The sequence below is a fragment of the Canis lupus genome, chromosome 5 (assembly GCF_003254725.2).
Source record: "Canis lupus dingo isolate Sandy chromosome 5, ASM325472v2, whole genome shotgun sequence".
Taxonomy (NCBI): domain Eukaryota; kingdom Metazoa; phylum Chordata; class Mammalia; order Carnivora; family Canidae; genus Canis; species Canis lupus.
Genome location: NC_064247.1, coordinates 60,669,789 through 60,683,312, shown reverse-complemented (window position 1 = coordinate 60,683,312; position 13,524 = coordinate 60,669,789). Strand labels below are relative to the sequence as shown.

The 13,524-nt window shown below is 45.2% G+C and overlaps 1 long non-coding RNA gene across 1 annotated transcript; it reads right to left on the bottom strand.

Moving 5' to 3' along the window:
• Positions 1 to 5,405: 5,405 nt before the first annotated feature.
• LOC112646916 (uncharacterized) lies at positions 5,406 to 10,315 on the bottom strand. Its single transcript, XR_003127988.3, has 2 exons — positions 9,860 to 10,315; positions 5,406 to 5,682 (listed from the first exon to the last, which is right to left on the bottom strand). It is a non-coding gene; the product is annotated as an uncharacterized LOC112646916 (long non-coding RNA).
• Between the last annotated feature and the right edge of the window lie 3,209 nt (positions 10,316 to 13,524).

Genomic DNA, 13,524 nt, shown 5'->3' with positions numbered 1-13,524 from the left:
GCCACAGAGCAGAGATGTTGAGTGAGAGGCGAGAAGCAGGAGGTCAGGAAACCGAGGTGCTGAGTAGCCTCCCGAAAGAAGGGCAGAGTGAAACCCACAAACACCTGCTCCTTAGAGCCTGAGGGCAGCCCTGCATCCAGGGGGAACTCTAAGTCTGCGAGCTTCACGAGCTTCACGGGTGCTCTTTGCTATTCTTCCCTGTTCTCCCAGTGGGTTTTTCTCACAACGAAGGGAGCCTTGTCTCAAACAAGGGATCTTAGATGTATGTAACTGCACTTTTCAGCTAAGAGGAGAAACATACAAGAAAAGAGCCTTCAGAATTCAGAACTCAGAACTCGAAGGAGAGCCACTCTGCCAGGCTTTGGGGATGCTGCAATGAACGTGGGACAGGGGGGGATGGGGGGACGCTCTCCAAGACCTCACTGTGTAGCCTTGGGGGAGGGGAGGAGGCAGACAGGTAAACAAGTAGTTATGCTGTGGTGTGATGAGCATGACAGGGAAAGGAAGGAAATGATTAAAAGGTCCCCAAACTCTGCCATCTCTGAGGGAAATGTCCCCCAAAGCTTCTACCACATTTAGAATGTGTGCTCTAAGCAAGGATGAGATACAAATGTTGGATAATAAACAAGCATATGGCCAAATTCTTCAGTTCCCCTCCCCACTGTTTCCCCTGGATCTGTAATCCTTCCAGCTCCATGAGAAAGAATGAAAAACAAACAAATAACCAAGATTTATCCTGAGAGCTTTGCACAGATTAGTCCTTACAGTGGGTAAAACCCACAAAGTACAGCTTGTAGTTACTGAGAACTCTGATAACCAAAAACCATATCCATGGTAACTGATCAGAAACATCGGAAATCTATGACATAGGAATCTCTGATGAAACAGAGTAATCAGATGGATGATACTGACTTATGAATCTAGTTATGGAATTTTATGAGAAAAAGCAGAGGAGGGAGAAGGAAGAGGGTTCACATCTCAACAGCACATCCATCTGCGTCAGAACAAATAACCTCACCTTGATTCCAAGGGACTTGCCTTTCTCTCTGAAAATACCCAGGGATCTGAGACTGAAGAGCTGGGCGTGTGTTGGTAGGTTGGGAAGGCCACAGGAAATGAAGAACTTGCATATTTCTTTTTTTTTTAAGATTTTTATTTTTTTAATTTATTTTTAAGATTTTATTTATTTGATATAGAGAGCACAAGCAGGGGGAGCAGCAGGCAGAGGGAGAAGGAGAAGCAGACTCCCAAAGGAGCAGAGAGCCCAATGGGAGTCTCGATCCCAGGACCTGGGATCATGACCCAAGCTAAAGTCAGATGCTTAACCGACTGAGCTACCCAGGTGCCCCAAACTTGCATATTTCTAAGGGAAGATTTTTTTTTTAGATTATTTATTTGTTTTTTGTTTTTTGTTTTTTTTATTTATGATAGTCACAGAGAGAGAGAGAGAGGCAGAGACACAGGCAGAGGGAGAAGCAGGCTCCATGCACCGGGAGCCCGACGTGGGATTCGATCCCGGGTCTCCAGGATCGTGTCCTGGGCCAAAGGCAGGCGCCAAATTGCTGCGCCACCCAGGGATCCCTATTTATTTGTTTATTAATGAGACACACAGAGAGAGAGGCAGAGACACAGGCAGAAGGAGAAGCAGGCTCCCTGCGGGGAGCCCGATGCGGGACTCCATCCCAGGACCCCAGGATCATGACCTGAGCCAAAGGCAGATGCTCAACCACTGAGCCACCCAGGCGCCCCTCTAAGGAAAGATTTAACCACACTTTCTTTATCCACTTATCTATCCCATGGGCATTCAGTACCCGCACTGTACATTCACAGGTGGATACTTTTTTTTCTTTTAAAGATTTTATTCATTCATTCATGAGAGACACAGAGAGAGAGAGAGAGAGGCAGAGGGAGAAACAGGCTCCATGCAGGGAGCCCGATGCGGGACTTGACCCAGGACTCCAGGATCACGCCCTGGGCCAAAGGCAGGCACTAAACCGCTGAGCCACCCAGAGATCCCTACAGGTGGATATTTGATATTGAAAGGCTGATTTAAGAAAGCGTTGAGTCCTACAGGTGGGAAATCCTCTGGCCAGAACTCTGCAACAAAAAGGTCCAAAGAAATTTACTCCAAACTTTGGAGAGGGACATTCGCTTAATTCTTTCAGGGACATAATTACAGATTTTCTCTCTCCTCGCCTCATTGAGACCTCGCTAACATACAAAATGTGCTGTTAAAATCTGAAAGAAATAGCACTGTATAAATCATAAAGACTGAAATTTAATTTTTAGATGACAATAGAGAAAAGCGAGCCTGAGAAGACAGCCCTAAGGTCACCCAAAGGGGACAAGAATTGATTTCTTCATGGAGTCACTGTTCAACAAACCCCCAGCCAGATGTGGCCTGGCAAATGTCCACATCTGTATCAGGGAATCTAAAGCCATCCTTTCATACTTAGAAAATAAATTAATAACCAAGCAAGTCATGATTACATTAACAGCGCAACAGCTGCCTATCTGATGATTTGGAATGGGCAGTAGTATATGGAAGTTACATTTTCGGAGTCAATGAATGAGTTTTGATAATTGAGTTTATCCCTTGCAATGAGTACAGTTCTAGGAAATCTAGAAAAAAGTGTTACGGGCTTTGTTTGCCTAAGTGTTTCCTGAGAAGGACCATTAGCTTCATAAGACTTTTCGGATGCTTTGTGGTCATTCCATCCAGGACAGGATTTTCGGTGGCGCTTTCCAGCACCACTTTCAGCCCAAGGAACCCCTTTTTTAAATAACATATGGAAAGGCAAACAAATCACACAGAAAGAAGTCCGGCAGCTGTCTGCTTGGTGAATGGCTAGGAGGGGCTACCCCTTTTCTGTAGCTGAACCCCACATCAATCACACAGTAGCCCTAGAGGGGGTACTATGGAGCACAGTTCGAAAACCACTGCATTATCCACAATAAGCCTCTATGATTCTTTCCTAGTTAATGGCCTATGGCTGAAGCTTTAGGAGGATTTGGGCTTGGGTTGGCCTTGGTTTGGGTCTGCATTTGCAGAAAGAAGATAGCTGTCTGGAAAGAGAAGGCATTGGGGAAAAGCAGCAAGGGATGGAAGATAATCTGGGGTAGGAGGAGCCTGGGAGTCACACAGATAGGGTACCCTGAGGGATACCATACGATAGGAAGGAAAGAGAAGATCAGGATGAGACAAGGACATAAAGGGTCTTAAAGACCAAGCTAAGAAATTTGGCCTTTGTCCTGTGTCACTAGGCTCTGTGTCTAGCTGATCAGATCAGTTCCCTAAGGCTCCCGTAACCAAGTGCCAGAGACTGGGGGCCTTACACCACAGGAATTTATATCCTCACAGTTCTGGAAGCTGGAAGGCTGAGAGTAAAGTGTTGGCAGGTTGATTTCTTCTGAGGCCTTTCTCCTTGGCTTCTGGATGGCCACCTTCTCCCTGTGTCTTCACATGGTCGTCCCTCTATACATCTGTGAGTGTCTCGTCTCCTCTTCTTGTGAGGACACTAGTCATGTTGGATCAGGGCCCACCCTAATGACCTCATTTTGACTTAATCACCTCTTTACAGACCTTGTCTCCAGATGCAGTCACATGCTGAACTGGGGGTTAAGAGTTCAATGTATGAATTTTGGGCGACACATTTCAGCCCATAACATTTTTTTTTGAAGATTTTATTTATTTATTCATGACAGACAGAGAAAGAGAGAGGCAGAGACACAGGCCGAGGGAGAAGCAGGCTCCATTCAGGGAGCCCGACGTGGGACTTGATCCCGGGTCTCCAGGATCACACCCCAGGCTGAAGGTGGCACCAAACCACTGGGCCATCGGGGCTGCCCAGCCCATAACATTTAGATTTATAATGTAACACACACATTTATTTATATATATATATAAACATAAATATATTATATATAAATATATATAATATATATAATACATATAATATATATAAATATACACTTTAGGGGGGCTTTAGAAAAATCATCTAGCAATAGTGCAGAATAAACTGGCTGGCTCCAGGCATAGCACAGAAGTGGAGGGAGAAAAAGTGGGAGTGAAGTATGAAGCGCGGGCCCATGGCACTGCTGTAGAACAGCACACATACAAGAAGAGAATGGGAGGTAGTTGGAATCCAATGCTGGCTAGGATGATGCAATCAGAGTACCACAGGGGTTTGGAGAAGAGAGAAAAACCAGAGTGGAGGGCAGAAAGTGTGGTGGGGGGCTGTGGACTGATTGCACCAGGAAGGGTGGGTAGGTTTGAGCTAGGAGAATTGAGGGAGGTTCTGTGTTAATGAAGAGGTGAAGACAGAGCCACAGGACAGGCTTTCCATCTTGGAGCTACAGTTTGCAGACCTCCACTTGTAAGACCTGGACAGGACTGCATTGCTGGGCTCTTCTTAGCCAAATTCATTAGCTTAGGAAGCTGCTGCTCAGAGCACAATATTTAAATATGAAGGACTTTGCCCTTGTATCTTCATTGATCCTGAAGAAATGCCCAGAGGTAATGCTGAGAACCCCAATCCTCAGAAAGAACATTTCCTTCCTTTGGTGATTTGGTGATTTGTTTTATTTTGTTTTGGGTTTTTTTTTTTTTTTTTTTTTTTTTTTTTGCATTTTTATCCTGTTACAACACACTAAGGAACCTCTCATTGCCTCCAAAGCGCTCCTAGGCACTCACACTAGCTCCCCGTGGAGTATAAGGGAGGGGCACTCAAGTCACAGGGAGCCTGACATCCACCATCATGTGTGTGTTTCTTTTTTTTTTATATATTTTTTTAAAGATTTATTTATTTATGATAGACATAGAGAGAGAGAGAGAGAGAGAGGCAGTGACACAGGCAGAGGAATAAGCAGGCTCCCGTCATGGAGACTGCGGGGCTTGATCCCAGGACTCCAGGATCACGCCCTGGGCCAAAGGCAGGCGCTAAACCACTGAGCCACCCAGGGATCCCCCATGTGTGTGTTTCAATGGCACTGATTTTAAAGGAATTTTTAGAAGGGCTCAAATAACAATCTAGAAAAGCCAGACTCCAGAGAACAATGAGAAAATGTAAAGAAGCCAAATATAAAAATACTGGCACATGCAAAAGAAAAGAAAAAAAATCAATTCACTCCCCCAGATTACAACTGGAAATTCCCAGAGGAACAGGTAGATTTTTGGAAGAGGAAAAGAGATTATATTTTATGGGAAGAGATACAATAACCATTCTCCTCCCATAAAGCAAGTGATGGAAGATTGTCTCTGCTCCATAGATACACACACTGCACATTTTCTGAATAATACCAACAGGAAATCAATAGGATCTTCTATATGTGAAAAGACATTATCTCTCACAAAAACTTGCCATTCACTGTTAATCTTGGTCCTGGGACAATAAGTAGACTTTAAATCCAGATCTTTGTTTATTTTCTAATTATTATTTGTTTAGAAGTAATCATGTTCAAAGCTTCACCCTTCATTAGAGCCAAAGAGCCTTCAGGTAACACTCCATGACAAGTGTCTCCACCTCAGGTCAGATCATCTCCAGAAAGCCCCCTCCCAGTTGCATCCACGCTGGGTGAAGGGCCATATCGTTAGCCACCAAAAGCTTTATCAGGGCATAATTTGGCAGCTATGACAGGCTTGACAGGATTTATGGGATCTCCTGGTTTTTTGCCTCCATTGATCTGAAATAGAACCAAAGTTAATATTAGCAAAGAGCACTTTGTGCTGGGGTAATTTCCCATGAAAGGCTTTGGCTACTGTTGGCTTTGAACATCTATTATCCAAGTGCTCTTGGCCAACTCTAGGTCATAAGTTTCATAATACTCAAAAGACTAAATTTCCTTGTCTCTCCTTCCATATGAGACTCTAACCACCATCCTGGTGAAATCTCCCATTTTTCCCAGACACTAATTTAATTGTCACTGGGTATAAACCTCATTAGTATCAAGTTTGGATTTAGCACTGGCTCTGTCCTTGTATTAGTTTCCTGGGGTTGCGTAACAAAGTGCCAAACACTAGATGTTTTAAAACAAGAGAAATGTACTCTCTTGCAGTCTGGAGCCCAAGGTGTCAGCAGGCCTGAGCTCTACCTAGGACCCTAGGGGAAAGGATCCTTCCTGGAAGCTTCCAACTTCAGTGGTGGACAGAAGCCCTGGTGTCCCTGAGCTTGGAGCTACATGACTCCAGTGGCACAGCCACCCTCTCTCCATCTTCACATGCTCTTCCCTGTGTGCATGTCTACATCCAGATTTACTTTTTTTATAAGGACACCAGTCATATTGGATTAGGACCCACCTTAACGACCTCATCTCACTTGATGACCTCTCTAAAGACCCTATTTCCAAACAAAGTCACATTTGGAGTACTGAGGACTGGACTTCAATATATCTTTTTTGGAGGACACAATTCAGCCTAAAATAGCCCTCAAGGAATTCACCTCTTATTTCACACAGCCTAGACAATACCTCGTATGGTTGAACTAGGGGTTCTTGACTTTGACACAAGTGACATAGTGGTGGAATAAATCTTTGTTGTGGGAAACTGTCTTGCATATTGCAGGATGTTCAGCACAATCCCTGGCCTCTACCAACTAGAAGTACAGGGATATACCCCTCCTGCCCCTTGTGACAACCAAAACTGTCCCATGACAGGGGTGTCTGGGTTGCTCAGTCAGTTAAGCATCTGACTCTTGGTCTCAGGCCAGGTCATGATCTCAGGGTTGTGAGTTCAAGCCCCGCACTGGGCTCCATGCTGGGCATGGAGCCTACTTAAAATATATGTATATATATTTAAAATAAATTAAATAAAAATGTCTCTTGACAAATGTCCCCTGAGGGGGCAACCCATCCTGAGACCATGGACGTAGATAAAAAGTAAACCAAGCTTATAAAGATGCTTCAAGTCAACTGAATGCTGAAGAAATTAGGGTGGCTCATGTCCATCAACAAAGAGTTCCTAAAAGAGACAGATAAGTCCTGAGCAATCATCTCACTGTCTGCATTCCTTCATTAATTTAACAAATATTTATTGAGTGCCATTTACATGTTGGGTGCTGAGCTGGCCCTGGTAGGGAAAGCAGAGAATGAAAGAGATTTTAAAACCCCTGACTTAAACATCATACATTTTAGTGGGGAGGCTGAAAGTAAACAAGATGAATAAAACATATGTTAGCTATTGATGAATGTGAATGAGAAAAAGACAAAACTGAGCAAAAAAGATGGGGGGGAGGGGAAAGGTGAGAGGAGGAGGAGGTATGCTGAAAGTTTTGACAGAGTGACCTGAGAAGGGCCCACTGAGACAGGGGGTGCACACCTAAGGAGTTGGGGACTGGGAGTCAGGCCAAGCAGATTTGGGGCAAGGAGGGCAGCAAGCAGAGAGAACTGCAGGCAGGGACATTCTTGGGGTGTCTGAGGAATAGGAGGAGACCTGGCTGCAGCAGGACAGATAACACAGGGCCTTCGGGTCAGAACAGAGACGTGCCATCGCTCTGGTGACATGAGAAGTCAGTGGGTGTGTGTGGGAAGGGGTGATCCGTGGCTTAGTGTGTTGGGTGATGTGACATGCGGTGAGGTTCTGAACGCATGTACCTGAAGGCAGGGCTGAGAAGATGTATGCCTGTGCCAAATGTGGGCTGCAAGGGAAAGAAGAGGTCTTTGGCTTCAACAAATGGAAAAGTCGAGTTGGTATTAACTGAAATGAGAAGTCTGCAGAAGGAGCAAGCTTGAAGGAAATGTCGGGAAATTTGGGTTTTTTACATTACAGAATTTATTATTTTGACCATCTTTAACTCTGCAGCCCTGTGGCACTTAATCCAGTTGTTGTGGTGCCACCATCACCGCCATCTATCTCCAGAACTTTAACATCTTCCCCAGCTCATGCTCCTTGAACACGTGCTGCCCCCCAGCTCCTGGCAATCACCGTCCTACTCTGTCTCTAGGGCGTGACTACTCTAGGAACCTCACATAAGTGAATCTCACAATATTTGTTCTTTTGTGACTGGCTTATTCCACTTAGCATAACAGAGGAATTTCAAGGTTGATCCACATGGTAGCATGTCAAAATCTACCTTTTTTAATGCTGAATAATATTCCACATATGCATGGACCACTTCTTGTTTACCCAGTCACCTGTTGATGGACACTTGGGCTGCTGCCACCTCTCAACCATCGCGAATGACACTGCTAAGAACATGGGTGTCCAAATGTCTGTCTGAGTCCCCACTTCCAGTTCTTTGGGATAAACACCTGGGAGTAGAATCTTTCAGTTATATGGTAATCTTGTTTAAGTTTTTGAAGAACTGTCCTATCATTTTCCACAGCAGCTGCACCATTTTACATTCCTACAGCAGGTGCGCGGGATTCCAATTTCTCCACATCCTTGCCAACACCTGCTACTTTCTGTTTGTTTTTTAATACTCATACTAATGGGTTCAAAGTGGTATCATAATGTGATCAGAAAGGTTAGTTTTGTCTACATTAAGTTTGAAATGCCTAATTAGACAGACAAGGAAATACATCAACTTGGATACATGGATCTGGATATTAGTGGAGAGGTTGGGGCACTTGGACAAATTTGGGAGTCAGAACCTTAGGGCGACTGGCTGAAATCATCTAGGTCTGCACTGTCCAATATAGTAGCCCCTAGCCATCTGTGGCCATTTAAATTTATATTAATTAAAATTAAATAAAATTTAGGGGTACCTGGGTGGCTCAGTCAGTTAAGGATCTGCCTTCGGCTCAGGTCATGATCCCAAAGTCCTGGGATGAAGCCCCATGTCGGGCTCCCTGCTCAGCAGAGGGTCTGCTTCTCCTTCTTCCTCTGCTCCTCCCCCTGCTTGTACTCGCTCTCTCTCACTCTCTCTCTCCCTCAAATAAATAAATAAAATCTTTTTAAAAAATTAAATAAAATTTAGGTTTTATCTCCTTAGTTACACGAGCTACATTTCAAGTATTCAAAGGCTACATTTGACTAGTGGTTATTGTTTGTTATGGACAGCACAGATAGAGAGCATTTCTAGCCCTGCAGATAATTCCACTGGACAGTGTGCTGCTGTAGGGAATATGTAAGAGTCAAAAAAAAAAAAAAAAAAAAGAGGTCCAAGCACTGAATCATAGGGCACTTCAACACTGAGATCTTAATGGAGCAGGGTACAGGTTGACCTAAAGGTAAAGCAACCAAATGTCCCTCTTTTCCAGGGACAGTCGAGATTGTGCTTGTTAGCCTGAAATAATTAATAGCAGCCTTTTTCAAGGGCACCTGGGTGGTTCAGTCAGTTAAGCAACTGACTCTTGATCTCAGCTCAGGTTTGGATCTCAGGGTCCTGAGTTCAAGCCCTGCGTTGGGCTCCACACTGGGCATGGAGCCTACTCAAAAAATAGCAACTCCTTTCATTCTGAAAAGCATTCCAGTTTGAGTGATAATATGGTCACCCCACCTACTCTGAAGTAAGTTACTTTACAGGTAATGTCTCCTTTAAAGCAAGGGTGAGGAGCTCCAGTGATTCAGAATCCATACCGGGGCTCCTCCACCAGATGCACATCAGTTACCATGAGCCAGTTAGAGGACTGGTTACGGTCTGCTTCTCCTTGTGACTTACCCTTGGAGAAGTCTGTGCACGATGGAAGCTGTGCCTCCAGTACTGGCAGGAAGCAGGTGTTCTCACAGCACCTGTCCTCAGGGTCATGAGCACTAGCACATAGCCCTGGGTCGCCATCCCCTTCTGTTTGTTGGTTCTGATGCACTACTCCGGAGATGAGTTTTGATGGGTAATGATTTGGCCGTGATGTCTCCTGCTAGGATTTCCACCTCACTTGCAGCCTACCCTGTGGGGATCAACTGGTTATTTACAGCAAATCTTACCTTTCTTGTTAACATTTACATACACGTGCAACAATAGCCGAGATCCTCAAGAGCAAGGTATGTGAAGATCTGAAGTGCTCCCATGTCACGACATGTTTCATCAGCCAGGTGGGCTGGAATATGGCATAAAATCAGGAAGTTAGGAACACACATTCCGAAATCCCCGGGGACATCTTCAGAATGAGTGAAACCCCATGGCTGGCAGAAACAATAGCAGAATTCTGAAGTTCAGATGCACATTGGCACCATTCTATCTCAACCTTTCATTTCCATGGAAACCATTCATGATGCCACAAAACGGGGATGCTGACCAGAGTTGAGAAAGGAGTAGCAGCACTGAAATGAGCTTTCAAGTGAGCTTGTGGCAGAGGGAAGGACAGGAAAAGACAAGGAACCGGACCTAGAGTGTTTTTTTAGGGACAGTGGCACTCTCGGGGTGCCCAGGAGGAGCACTGGTAACCCCCCATCACAGCCCACTGACCCAGAGTTGGTTCTGATGACATGGCTGGCTGCATGTTCCACCCAAAATCTGCTTTACTTTTTTCTTATGCAAAAAGTGTGCTCTTCAGTCAACAGTAAAGGGCTCTTGGCCCTATAACTCAAACACAGAAAAGCATGGGATTGGGAGGAGCAGATGTCGTCCACGATATTAGCCATAGTAACAAAGTATCACAAAGTGGAGGACCATAAGAACCCAAAATCTATTCTCTCACAGTTCTGGAGGCCAGAAATCTCAAACCTGGTTCTTAGCAGAGCCGTGCTCCCTCTGATGACTCTTGCGGAGGACCCCTTTTCCAGCCTCTCGTGGCCACTGGCATCCCTTGGTTTACAGACACATTGCTCCAACCTCTGGCTCTGGCTTTGCAAGGACCCTCTCCCCTGTGTGTCCATGCCTCAAATCTTCCTCTGCATTTTCATGTAAGAACACCTGACTTTGGATTTAGGGCCCACCCTAAATTTGGATTTAAATTTAAATTTAAATTTAGGGTGGGCCCTAAATCCAAGATAATCTCATCATGAGATCCTTAATTACATCTACAAAAGACCCTTTTTCTGGGTAAGGTCACCTTCACAGGATCCAGGAATTAGGACTTGGACATACCTTCCTGGGGGTCACTAATCTACCCACCACACCCTCATGACAGGACATTTTGCCCTGGGGGATGCAAAAATTCACATTCTTGGCCCTGAATAGGCATCCCTGCAGGTCTTGAGGCTTTGGCCAATTTCAGAGGAATGCCATGACCAGTTGCTATCTTTGTGAGACCCGGGCAAGGCAGGGAATCTGAGTCGTTGCCATGGTGATCCCACACCTTGAAACTTTTGTCCTTTCGTATTGTTTGCCAGGAACTAATTACTCTAAAATCACGTGAAGCACCTGAATCCAAGACGTGGGCTGTTTCTGGAGGAAACTCAGTGCTCAGAGTGGGGGCCTTCCTCTTCCTTCATCAAACAAACCAAGTCTGTGACATTCTTTGGATTTTTTCCCAAACGACCATTGTATTAGGCTTAGCAACAACCTTGAACATAATCAGACACATCTGGGAGTGAGGAGCAGAGTTTGAAGGGGAAGGAAATGCTCCTAATACCACGTTCCACCACTTGGATCCAGAAGAGATTTTGAAAACACTCGACTCAACAGAAATGCGGGTGGTAACACGGACAGGAAAGGAAAAGCCTCTGCATGAACAGCTTATCATGATTAATATGGCTCCGCCAGGCCGGGGCTGGTTACATGAGGAGCTGGAAGAGGGGCCAGGCAGCGGGTGAAAGCCTGCTTCTCTGGGAAACTGCACAAACTTGGAGAAGTTTTTGTTTACCCTTCCTGCAGTTTTCATGCAGGTGAGCGTGTAAAAATGAAGATTTTGGTAAATTCATCAGAGTTTCAGCCCAGATAGAATTTTGGCTGCGGGTTCTGCGGGTAATTTCCTTTTTCATAAAATAAGGACCCGTGCGCCTGTCCTCTTGTAACGCATCCATCTCCTTCTGGGCTCAGCGTCCTGCTGGAGGCCGTGGGCTGGGGCCTGAGCACATGGCCCCGCTGAGCCCCTGAGAACCTACCAGAGAGGAGAATGCAGAGGAAAACCCTCTCCTTCTTAGGGGCATTTCCCAGCGGAGACAGTTCTTACTCTTATGACACTGTAATTCAGACCAAGCTCAGGGAAGAGTGGTAAGTCAGGAAGAGGAAAATAAAGTTAGGGTGGTCTTTCAACTTTATCGTTATCGTTATGGACGGAGGTTATGCATTTTTTTAAAATAACAGGACAATTAAATACATCGCCCACAAAAATATGAAAATGGCCCCACCTCTGGACAAGCAAGGGATGCAGCTACCATTTATTTCCCTAAGCCTTTCCCCTTGTGCTCCAAACCTTCAAGAACAATTTTCTTTGCCCACTTCTGTCAATTGGGACCACAGGTCTGCCCTCTGCTGGTTAAGGGACATCCAAGATCCAAGCAGTATTACGACTGGGAAGGGGATCACGTCAGGCCCCTTAGCCACCTGCCTCGCCAGGGATGCAAAAAAGTACTTACTCCCTGACTCATAGATGCTTCATGTTGGACTCAGAGCTGTTGAGTGGGCAACAGAACATTTGCCACCCTTGCAGGTCCCCGATAACTTCACACACCACATGTCCAAGGGAAGTATAAGATAAAGCTGACGTTACCGCACATACGGCTCAAAGGCTTCTCAAACACCATTATACAAATCAATCTAAAAGGGAAAAAACTAAACATCAAGGCAATCATAAGTGGAGATAGATCTGGATCTGAATCCTGGTTTCACCATCTACAAGCTCCAAGGGCTGTGGCAAACACCTGCCTGAGCCCAGCTTCTTTCTCTGTAAAGGGACGCTATTAATCATTATATCAGAGAATTAAATGAGATGCATGAGTTAGCACAGTGCCTGGCACATAGTAAATATTCTATAAATAAGCTTAAATAGCTTTCTATTTCAATTCATTAAATTCTAGAAGCTAGTAATTTTTTCTCTGAGTGCCCACAGTAAGAGAAGCCAATATTGGAGAAGGTGGTCCTTGTGGTTTCTGACCAGTATCCTCACCTCTGTCTCTCCAGGGGTCTGCTGGTAACATCAGAGACATTTTTGGTGGTCCCAACTGGGAGTGGTACTACTGGCATCTGGTGGGTAGAGGTCAGGATGCTGCTAAGTAAGCTTCCTACAGTGCACAGGCTGGCCCCACAAGAAACTCATCCAGCACCAAATGTTGATAGCACTGAGTTTGGAAACCCTCTCTGACCCTTCTGTAAGTGTCTTTAGCTTTAACACTGAAGAACTAAGGCCTTGGCCAGCCACTTTCTACAACTGAAGTCATGCTTCCATCACGTTGAAAACAATTCAGAAATGCAAGCTGTAAGCCCTCACAATGTGTCAGGTTGGCCTTATGAGCAGTATTGATTCTCAGCTGAGTTCTGGAACTTTCCATCGCTGACTGACAGGCAACATTTCTGCTTACTGCTTGGCTTTCTTGATGTCAGTGACATCAGGAATAAAATCTCTGGATTTAAAAGCCACCCAAAGGACAGTCCGTGTGGCTCAGTGGTTTGGTGTTGCCTTCAGTCCAGGCTGTGATCCTGGAGACGGGGGATTGAGTCCCATATCGGGCTCCCTGCATGGAGCCTGCTTCTCCCTCTGCCTGTATCT